General features: G+C 33.5%; 1 protein-coding gene across 3 annotated transcripts in view; it reads left to right on the top strand.

The window, feature by feature from the left end:
• Positions 1–12,101, top strand: part of LOC145254440 (coronin-7-like) — a 398,384-nt gene that overhangs the window by 239,605 nt on the left and 146,678 nt on the right. The gene's annotated exons all lie outside the window — the stretch shown is intronic.

Here is a 12,101-nt window from a genome sequence, read left to right on the forward strand (position 1 = left end):
CTTGAGCATAGAAAAGAGATTTGCTTTCTTTTTATTTATTTTTAATGATTCTTTTGAATTCAACTGTGCCTAACAGTCCTAATCTTAATATCAACACACTTTTATTAAAAATTGAAATGAATTTTGAGGCACCATAAATGTTTTTTGCAGACCTCTGTAAAGACAAATTTGAATGGCAAAATATTTTTCTTTTCTCAATTTTTACTTGATTATTTTTATTATACTAAAAAAATCAAAATCATGAAAAACGACATCTCTTAAATTTAAATTTTTATTAACACATCCAAACTTTAGATGCATCAGATCAATTTATAGAAAATTTCTCTTAGAATTGTAATATATTGAAAGGCATTGTGATAGATTAGGTTAAACTGAATACAGAATGGCTCAGTAGAAGTAAAAATTACATCTATGACATAAGAAAAAAACAATTGATACGTAAACAGAAAATGCAGGAGTAATTTTTGTTATAGTAGAAGAAAATAATGAAATGTAAATCTATTACTTAGTACAAATTATTTTGCTCATCAAAAAACGAAACCTAGCTCATATTAGTAAATATAGCTTTTATTCATTGATGGACCGAGAAAAAAAAAAGAGTTTGACTATCTGTTAGTCGCTTTATCGTTTTCCCAGTATTAAGATCTCAACCTCAAGTGAGGAGTTCAAATCTCTTCTGATCTCTAGTCTAATTTTTCCTGCATTTACGGATCTGTGACGTCTTTTTCAAAATATATACTTTATTTTTAGTTTAAGCTAAGTTTTGATGCCATCTTGAAATCAGGGACACATTTTTTTTTTGCTGACTAAGCTGAATATATTTTACCTTAAGCCAAAACAAACAAATTAAATATTTTTTGTTGTTTTTATTATATAAAGAGAACATCAACAATTTCATTTTATTTGCATCCAAATTCAAACTGAAAGAAAAAACATTAAAAAAAATGTTAATTTCCACTTTATAGTCCCACTTTTGTCCCCAATAGGACTAGGTCTGACACCCAACTGTATCCAATAGTTAGGGTTAGCAATAGGCTGCAATTTCAAAGCTTTGAAGAGTGTGGAGTCACTTCTTTGTTACTGCTACTCAGGGATGGAAAGGAGTGGCTGGTTACTTTTAATGCATCTAAAACCAAGCTTCTCTCTTTACATCATCAACATTCTAATCCACATTTGGCATCAATTGAAATGAATGGCTCTCGTCTTCAGGAGGCCTCAAGTTTTGACAAGCTTCTGGGCTTGACCATTACTCCTGATCTTAAATGGAACACATACATCAAATCTGTTGCCAAGGCCGCTGGAAAAATGGTGGGATCTTTCTATCGATCCGGTAGATATCTCACTGCTGATGCTATTCTCTATCTATATAAGAGCCAGGTACGTCCAAGGATGGAATACTGTTGCCACATCTGGGCAGGAGCTGCTAGAAAGGACTTGTCCTGCCTTGATAGAGTTCAAAATAGACTTTGTAGCCTCGTAGGAGATGTCCTTTTCTCCTCCTTGCAACCTCTATCTCATAGAAGAGATGTTGCGAGTTTGTCTCTGATGTATCGTTATTTTCATGGAAAGTGTTCGACTGAGCTTCAATCTATGGTCCCCCCTCGCCAACCTTTCACAAGAAACACTCGTCTAGCTGTAAACACTATCAATAATTCCCCCCACTCTTTATCTGTGCCTAAACCTAAACGTAGATTCCATGAACAAAGCTTCTTTCTTAGAACTGCATGCCTGTGGAATTGTCTTCCGATTTCCTGCTTTCCGGCTGACTACAATATGGTTGTGTTCAAGTCTAAAGTAAATAAGTTCTTGATGAGCCGTTCCATATAAGTTATCAAATTTACCAAATTTTCATTACTAATGATTACTATATTGTCCAATTTCTACTGTACACTCTTTAACCCTTATCCTTGAGTGGCCTCTGGGCCTTGATAATGTGGTGATGCCTATGAAAAAAAAAAAAAAAAAAAAAAACTTGGAGTCTCAACTCTGGTTCAAATACAATCTTTTCATATTATTTAGATACTTCAGACAACTGTTTTCATCTTCAGTGTTATTTTCACAGGGTTGAAGGTTCAATCCATAGTGTGGGCAGCACTAAAAAGAATACAATTGTGAATTACTTAGGACTTCTACTCAGTCATGGCTAATGAAATGAAAACCTGCTATCTCCATGGATTAATAAAGGTTTCTGTTCAAAATTCCATGAAGATTCCCGAGTTCGACAAGGTACACCTGAAGAAACTAAAGGTTACATTGACTGAAACGTTGAGAAAATAACACTCAAGATGAGAACAGAAGTCTGGAGAATTTAAATAATCAATCCTCATCTCAAAAATTCAGAAGCGTAGAACCTATTATTTACTGTTTATACAAAACAAATCTAGAAACCAATTGCATAGAAAACATGTATGGTATTGCTATAAAATAGCCTAACAAAACATGACATAGCATAAAAACAAACCAAATATTTATGAAAACATTTGAGAATTTTCAAATATTTAATTATATAATAAATATTGGCCCAACGGGTCATGGATGGTGTAGTGATACTTTAAATCCAAGTTTCATCTAAACACATGACTTTTACTAAATTGGACGTTAAACCAAATTGGCTGAATGGTTCGGTTTTATAACAATGTTTAATTCGTCATTGAGAATGAATTGATTTCAGAATATATATTTTCTCGATGTTTTATTTAATTAGGTGTTACAGATAAAGACAGAAACCTATAAACATATAACATATATTCAGTGAGTAGGTTATGCAAAATAACGATTCATTTGGGGAAAAGGGTTAGTGTGAAGAGGTAGAATTTATCGTCAAGGTGCCATAAAATCAATAAATCTGAACACAGATCAATAAAGTAAAAATAATGATTAACTTTGGGCTTTGATATTTAGGACCGGAATCATGTCTGCTTTTAGAAATCAATATGTTCATTTTCTATCTGATTTCTAATCTGTATTTGTAGAACTTTAGAACATCATGTCTGGAAATCAGACGGGAAATGATCATATTGATTTCTAAAAGCAGACATGATGTTCTAAAATTGTATAAATATAGATTAGAAATATGCTAGAAAATGAACATAATTATTTCTAAAACCAATCTAGCTATAGAAATTTAAATTATAAACTTGAATTGACATATATTAATGCGGATTCCATGAACAAAGCTTCTTTCTTAGAACTGCACGCCTGTGGAACTCTGTTCCGTCTGCCTGCTTCCCACCGGACTACAACTTGGATGTCTTCAAGTCCAACGTTAACAAATTCCTAATGAACCGTCCCCTTAAGTAAACACTTCATCAAATCTCCACACTAACGTAATGTACTTGCAATAACTCTTATCTCTGAGTGGCTTCCGGGCCTTGATAAGTGGTGATCACTGTGTAAAAAAAAAAAAAAAAAAAAAAAAAAAAAAAAAATGAAAACTTTAATTAATTTTAAATTCAAGATTTCAAGACTAGTGCTAGGACGATTCCAATATTTTCCAGATTCCGATAGAATTTCTGATTCGGTTTGTTGTAGCTCTGTTAAAGGGTTACAAAGAAAAACAGAATGCCAAAATAATGTAACAACATGTATTGCAAAGCATAGAATAGGTGGGTGGTTTATTGTAGCCGACGAACAACTTAGGTTGGTCCATTGAATATCGACTGACACCTTACGGCTTAGTCTTCTGGTATTTATTGAGATTTAAATAGCCTATTAGTAAGTAACATAGATTGGTTCCGCCACAACACTGTTCTAAATTTCCGATTCCAGTACAATTGTTTACCAGTTTTATGCACATATTAATCTGGAGATGTAGGTCACACTACTCACAGAATAGAGGATAAAACATCCCAATTTGTTAGCAGACTTACATGCAACCATTTTATCTTTCTAAAAATATTTTCAACTCCTCAAACAATCCTCTCTGTTTTAAGATCAAATACAGAAAACGTTTTCACAATTCAAATGCAAGATCAAATTTACACATGAATATTTGGAATTGATTTACATGTATTTTTTTCATCCATTTTTTTCATTTATAATTTCGATTAAAAAAAAAATGGATTGCAAATATGGTGGAGGACACTAAAAAATGTGAAGAGTGGGGATTAATCAAATAGAAACCACATTAAGTTCTAAAAGATTTTCTTTGTGCTTATAAAGAGGTCTAAATGGCTTAATATATATGGTTTATAGTATATTATATATATATATATATATATATATATATATATATATATATATATATATATATATATATATCTATATATATTTGTTTCTGGCATTTTTTTTTAGCAATTTTAACAAAAAAAAAAAAATAAAAAATAACAGTGTTTCGGAGTTGTTAATATCGCTAAAACAATGCCAACAACAAATCTTAACTTTATAAGCGATAAAAAACAGTGCATTAAAGTGGCGATCAACCGATTAATAAAGTATTAGAATGCGGATACTGATGTTCATAGTAAAGGAATTGTTACACAATTCCTAACTAAACTTGAAGCATTATTGCTTAAGATCAGAGGCAAGAAATCCAAGAAGTCAGAAAGCAATACTCGAATATGTGGAGTATTCCTATTGTTTTGTAATTTTGCTTTTTCTAAACTAGTTGACCTATGAAAGCTGGAGTATTTGCTATTTCACCCATAGCTTGAAGGGAGGAGAAACAGTTTCATACTTTTCTTGAATAAAAAGTGACTTCATACCTTTTTTATTTATATTTTTTTCAAACTTATGGGACCTATTTCCAAGCAGTCACCCATCTAAGTACTGTTCATGCTCAAGGTTGCTTAACTTTAGTGATTCTACAAGAATCGGTGTTCCAATATTGTCCCTGTTTACTTTCCTACTGACGGAGACAAAGTGTTTTTTTATTACATTTTCACCTCAAACAAGACATGGTGCCACTTTGATGTAGGGGGCTACTATCAGGGACATAAGTTGAAGGGATACTAGGTAGGAAGTTGAGCAGCAAGATGTCTGTTCACATTGTTTGAACTTCTGCATGTCAGTACTGGGGAAGAATCCAGAAGGGAATTCCAAAGTCTAGCAGTTCTAGGGAAGAAATTATAAGAGTAGAAGGTTTTCTTACATCTAGGGATCTCTACTGTTTAGGGGTGGGACTTTGCTCCTTGTCGGGTTTGTTAGAGGTGTTTACGTCGAGGGGATATAAGGGCTTGTAGTTTGTCAGAGCATCCACCATTAGAATACTTATAAAACAGGCATAGGGATGTAACATTTCATTGATGGGACAGAGGCTGAAGCTTAGATGACAGTTCAAGACCTATCAGGCTGGCGACTCTCTTTTGAACCCTGTCCAGGAGTGAGAGACAAGTTACAGATGCACCAGCCTAAATGTGAAAACAATACTGCATACATGGGCATATGGTCGCCTTGTAGAGATACAGGATACTTTCAGGCGTAAGTAACTTTCTAACACAGTAGAGAAAGCCCACCTTCTTCGCAGCAGCCTTGGCAATGCTCTCGATGTATCTGTTCTAACTCTTGTTTCCTGTGAACATGAAGCCAAAGAGTTTGAACAAAGTACTTTCAGGGATGTATCTTTAGCCATAGCTATTCATGGTTGAGAAGGTTTCTTGTAATTATTAAAGAAAACGAGCTTAGTCTTAACAGCATTGAACATTACCATCCATTTTTGACCCCATTCTACTATAGACTGAAGGTCTTCCTCTAAGGTTTCCGTCATTGCCTTGGATTGCATTGCCATGTTCATTTATTTTACTCTCGTGCCTGTTATAGAGCGTGGTGGCGTTAGCAAATATACCCATCTCAGAGACAATTTTATCAGGGAGGTCATTTATGAATATAAGGAATAATAAAGGTCCAAGGATAGATCCCTGAGGTACAACCACATTTACATAATATTCTTTTGATGTACAACCATCAAGGACAATCTGGATTCTTCTCTTACTTAAGAAGGATTTAATTATGTTAATTATTTGTTTAGTAATACCATACAGTTTGATTTTCATGAAAAGACCATCGTGCCATACTCTGTCAAAAGCCTTAGATATATTTAGGGCTACTGCCCTCCCCTCCTCTGCCTTATCCAGTGCATCATATATACATTCAGAGATTACAGTTAGAATATCTGTAGTAGAACAGGCTTGCTTAAATTCCTATTAATGGTCAGACAGAAGTTTAGCAACTGTGAGGTGATGAACACAAGGTGTTTTTTTAATGTAAGGAAAATCCAGTGGCCAAAGAGGGGCACTCCATATTAGGACAAAAATTTAAATTGTCTCAGTCTAAATAGATTTCCCTTTTATTAATCGAGGACCAAAAAGATGAGGTGTAGTATTAGAACAAATACACTGCTAACTAAAAAGCCAAGGAATATCAGCACGACATAGTTATCAGCTCGTAAGAAAAGCATAAAATTCCAAATATTTTAAAGGTGTGACTTTCACTTTTATTATGTGTGAGCAGCATAACTTGGTGCTTTTTATTGTGTAAACAAAAAAGGTCTGCATAATAAGTCAATGGTGTCAGTAGGGCAAACATTAAGTTAACTGTTTTACTCATAAAAATGTAACGGTGAATAAATGTATGTCTGGGGTAACGGGCGGCAACTTTTTGTTCTAATTTACACAGAATTTCTCCTTGCACTTTGATTTATTTGGTACTAAGCTGGGTTCCCGGCGTTACCCGGGTGTTTGTTCAGCAAAAAAAAAAAAATGTTATAGTAAGCAGGTAGGCAGACTCGCACTCGTGACACGAAGGCAGAAAAGAAAGTGAAGGTGTGTGTAAGGGTGTTGGTTGAAAAAAAAAAAAAAAAGTTGTAGTAAGCAGGCAAGCTCGAATCCATACCATGAAGGGGCAAAGAATGTGAACCCCCCCCAAAAAAAAACTGACGTCTTTACTGTTGTGTCCATCACCAAACCGGAAGTGATGTAGGTTTAAATTAAGGCTAGACAATCGAAAAGAGAGAATGACTTTTGAAAATATCGGCGAAAAAAGTGACCCCTCCCCGTAGAAAAGTGCCCAATTGAGGATGAAGGAATTAATATTTTGGGCGAATTTTTCGATATTTGTCATCCGAAGGGTCGAGTTTTAAAATGATACCAATCTCGTGAAAATCCGTTGCCTCTGTCGAATGTTTTAGGCAGACATATAAACATACATACATTTAAACAGGCAGGTGGGATTTATATCATAGACTAGAGGGGAAGGGGGGGGGTACCCAGCGTTTGGTGGTGCGTGTGTGTTTGGGGGGGGGAGGTAGATCAAAACAACCCTGTTTAAAAAACAAAACAAAAAAAAACGTTGGCCGGGTGTTTGGAGGTGTAAAAGAAAGAAAAAAAGTTTTAGTAGAAAGGTAGGCTTGAACCCGAACCTTTGACGCGGAGGTGGAAAGGAAATGGAAACTTGCGATCTAACCATCTCGACCACAGGAATAGATGAATAGATGTGTTAAGTTGACGTTTATAAAGCGAAATTAACTGGTACGAGAACGTTAAGTCGCGTGATGTTTGACCTAGTTTTGCGCTGGAAGCCAGTTACTGTTTTCCCCGCTATGCGACGATCCAAAAAAATCTCGAAAATAGCTTATAAAAGTCAGGTAAATTAAAGATAACTGCAACCCGAGTTCCTTAGTCGTAGATATTATTATTTAGACAGCATATAAAAAGTTTTAAGGAGCGAGCCAACTGAGAATAACGGCCAAAAAAGCCTTTTGTAGGCATACACAAAAAGCGAACACATACACATACATACATTTTCGCTTTTATATATATAGATTAGCGGGGGGGGGTCGGTTTAAGGCGCCTTGCGTTTCGTAATGATAAGATATGGTTAAATTAAAAAAAAAAAACAAAAAAAAAACGGGATTTGAGTGCCATCAGCCAGAAACAAAACCGAAAGAAAAAAAAAAAAGAAAAAAATGCTGGGTGCTGGATACGAACTTGCAAAACATGAATTCGTATGCAAAAATGTTATCGATCGGACTATGACGACACAGATGTTATGGCATTGCAAATGTAGCTTTTTAAAATGAAACAATGAATTGATCGTTCGTGCATTCGCAATTAGCAAACAATGTCGAAACCAAGAGTTTTACCTGAACCCCTCCTTCAAACAAAACAACGTTTCTACATGAAATAATTCTCAATTTTTTTTCTAATTTTTCAATTTTATGTGTCCAGGAGATCCCTCTTTCTAACAATACCAGGTTTGTGCCTGTTCAATGCGGATGACAAAAGTTTTTAGCAGATATACAAACACACACACAGACGGCTGAGATTTATATAATATATTAAAAATGAGTGATTTTGAAAATCACAAGTTATAAAAATATATATTCGTTGTTTAACTACTACACTGTAAAATACATTAATCTATAATAGATGCTCGACTGATCTCCAATCTTTTGTTCCTCTTTGTAAAACGCTCACAGCAAAAACTTGCCTAGCTGAAACCATTGTAAAGAATTTCCGTCTCTCCTTCTGTGTGTCTAAAACTAAACAGAACTTCCATGAACGCAGTTTATTTCCAAGAACGGCCCTTTGTGGAACACAATACCATGGGGCTGCTTCCCACCTGACTCCAATGTTAAACTATTGTCGAGCTATTCTCTTAAATAATCAGATCCTGTCCATTTCACTTTCCAGTCTTCTTATGGTGTTGTTCCTTGTCCAAATGACAATCATTAACCCTTGTCCTTGAGTGGCCTTTGGGCCTGGATAAGAAAGCATATAGAAATGCTAGAATAATAATCATATGCACACTGTGAATATGCATCTACTGTTTTTATTTATTTACATTTTATCCATATACTAGACTACCCATGACCCATTGGGTCAGTATGTTATATTAGCTATGGAATTAATGTATGAGCGTGACACTTATATATATTGCTCGATGATAAATATGTTGAAATTATTTTAATTCATGCAGATTTTGTATTTATTATTAGAAAGCTATTCTCTATTAAATATCATATTGTACCTAATATATCGTACTGATGTCAGAAGTTTAAAAAAGATGACTTGGGTGCCATCATCTAGAATCGAAACCAAAACATTTAGCTCTCCAGCCATGTTCTCTACCATTTGAGCTATCAACAGGTAGATAAGAAAGATTGAAAATTAAACTACTTTTAGCTATGAATGAATTTGCACATGTACAAAGGTAATACAAATATATAAGCAAGTTTAAATGAACATTTTGCGTTTCAACTTGCCAACATATTTCCGTACGCATTATTCATCCATCCAAACAAAGATTTTACTCGTTATAAACCATCCTTGGTGTATGATTGCAATTTCCTGTTAATTTCAGTGTTATGTGACCAGTTGTTTAAGAGTTTATTGATTAAATATTTACACACATACAGATATCTTGTTTTATATATATATATATATATATATATATATATATATGTTTAAAGAAAAAATAGAAAAAACCGAATGAAATTATTAAAAAATCAACGTTTCGTCCTTGACTTAGAGGACATCTTCAGGATAATTGAAATAAAAATGTGATAAAAGAAAAAGTCATAGATCGTGCGAAAAAAGACAGTTTTTTAAAATCCAACCCATGTCGGGAAAGGACGAATATGTGTGCGTATGGGAAGGTTGTTTGATGTCTATATATACAATTTTAAAATGCATTTAAAATAAATATGTACATTTTTTTTTTTTTTTTTTTTTTTTTCTTTTTTTTTTTTTTTTCTCTTCTGCGAAACTACTCATTTTCCTGAAACATTCAAAGAAAAACGGCTAGCCAGGATCCACCCTGATACCTTGCTCTTTGATTATTATTTTCCCTATGCTAGGGGTTAAATGGTAGAAGCCTTTTCTTTGCGTAATAGTATTAGTATTCAAAATTAATGCTGATTCTAAAAGTCTTCTTTTAGCTCTATCTATCACGTATTTAATAATTTTCGCTTGATCTAAATTAAATGAGTGATCGTGTTCTGCACAATGGCAAAAAAGTGCATTTAGGGCGTTACCATTCCTCATATCTCTTCTGTGCTCGTTAAGTCTTAATTTCAATTTTCGTTGTGTTTCACCTATGTACGCTTGTTGACAGTTGTTACATGGGATGGAATATATACCGGCATCGGATCATTAAGATATTGGGGACTGCATATTCTAAAGGCACGTAAGAAAAAACCTATAATCATGCCCGTCTTTATTTTATCATTGTGGTGTGACGGGCATGATTATAGGTTTTTTCTTACGTGCCTTTAGAATATGCAGTCCCCAATATCTTAATGATGAATTTCAATATATTACGAATGTTTTAAGAAAACTACAATATCCATCCTATTTCATTTCTTACGCAAAGAAAAAAGCTACGAAAATACACTATAACATAAACACACAGAAAAATAAAACAGATACCTCACTATTAAACAGACATCTTTTCATTCCCACCCACACCAAAAACACAAAAATCTACGACACTCTTAATAGACTTGGTTTTCACCTGATACAAACAACTTCCTCAACCATAAAACAGACATTAAAAACTACCAAGCACTCTCCCAAAACCCTCACATCCGATGCCGGTATATATTCCATCCCATGTAACAACTGTCAACAAGCGTACATAGGTGAAACACAACGAAAATTGAAATTAAGACTTAACGAGCACAGAAGAGATATGAGGAATGGTAACGCCCTAAATGCACTTTTTTGCCATTGTGCAGAACACGATCACTCATTTAATTTAGATCAAGCGAAAATTATTAAATACGTGATAGATAGAGCTAAAAGAAGACTTTTAGAATCAGCATTAATTTTGAATACTAATACTATTACGCAAAGAAAAGGCTTCTACCATTTAACCCCTAGCATAGGGAAAATAATAATCAAAGAGCAAGGTATCAGGGTGGATCCTGGCTAGCCGTTTTTCTTTGAATGTTTCAGGAAAATGAGTAGTTTCGCAGAAGAGAAAAAAAAAAAAAGAAAAAAAAAAAAAAAAAAAATGTACATATTTATTTTAAATGCATTTTAAAATTGTATATATAGACATCAAACAACCTTCCCATACGCACACATATTCGTCCTTTCCCGACATGGGTTGGATTTTAAAAAACTGTCTTTTTTCGCACGATCTATGACTTTTTCTTTTATCACATTTTTATTTCAATTATCCTGAAGATGTCCTCTAAGTCAAGGACGAAACGTTGATTTTTTAATAATTTCATTCGGTTTTTTCTATTTTTTCTTTAAACATAACGTCAACCACCGCTGGTACATTTTTTCATTCCTTATACATATATATATATATATATATATATAGACAAATATTATTGAATAGCATGGAATTATTCTGTTTTACAATTTTCCTTTTTATCTTTTCCAATTTCCGAATAGTCCTTTTTGTGTTCTTCTTGAAATTGTATATGTTGGATCCATAATCGCGAGCACTTTCGACAGAAGTAGTTCTATCATCCTCAGGCATATTGTAGAAATAAATGTAGAAATTGTTTTTTAATTTACTTATATATACATTTTTTCCTAGTCACGTGGTAATTTGTTACAAGTTAGGTGGGCGGACTTTTTTTCTTTTTTTTTATGCATATATTAAACACATTTATATATACAAACACGTATATACATTTTTAAACATTTCTTTTTTTCAAAACTAATATGCAAATTAGTTAACCTTGTAACTAGTGTCGCATATACATAAGCAATATATAAAAAAGATGGTGCATCTTATAAAGTTTAATTTCTGACTTTATTGTTAGTGCGAGGAAAAAGCCCAACTCTTGCATTTAAATCATTCAGATTTAAAAAAAAAAAGACAAAAAAAAAAAAAAACGAATAAAGTGTTTGGTCGTGGGTTCTACAACAGCTAATATGAATTATTTTATTCAAAAACTATACATTATAAATTTAAAGGCAAAGTTAAGTGAGATTGACCGACTGTCAGTTATAACAAAAAATGAGATACTGACATCTAAAAGTATTTATTTGATTTCTGCAAATCTTACTTAAAACTTATTTAGACACTAACCATATATGTTAAAGAAAGGAAGAAAGGTTGACATAAGATGAGATATTATTGATTTAATTTGCAGGTTTAGGGATGGAACTGCACTTTAAAACGAGTGTGACAGACCAACGAAA

The sequence above is a fragment of the Euprymna scolopes genome, chromosome 3 (genome assembly GCF_053919585.1).
Source record: "Euprymna scolopes isolate OS-2025 chromosome 3, ASM5391958v1, whole genome shotgun sequence".
NCBI classification, from domain to species: domain Eukaryota; kingdom Metazoa; phylum Mollusca; class Cephalopoda; order Sepiida; family Sepiolidae; genus Euprymna; species Euprymna scolopes.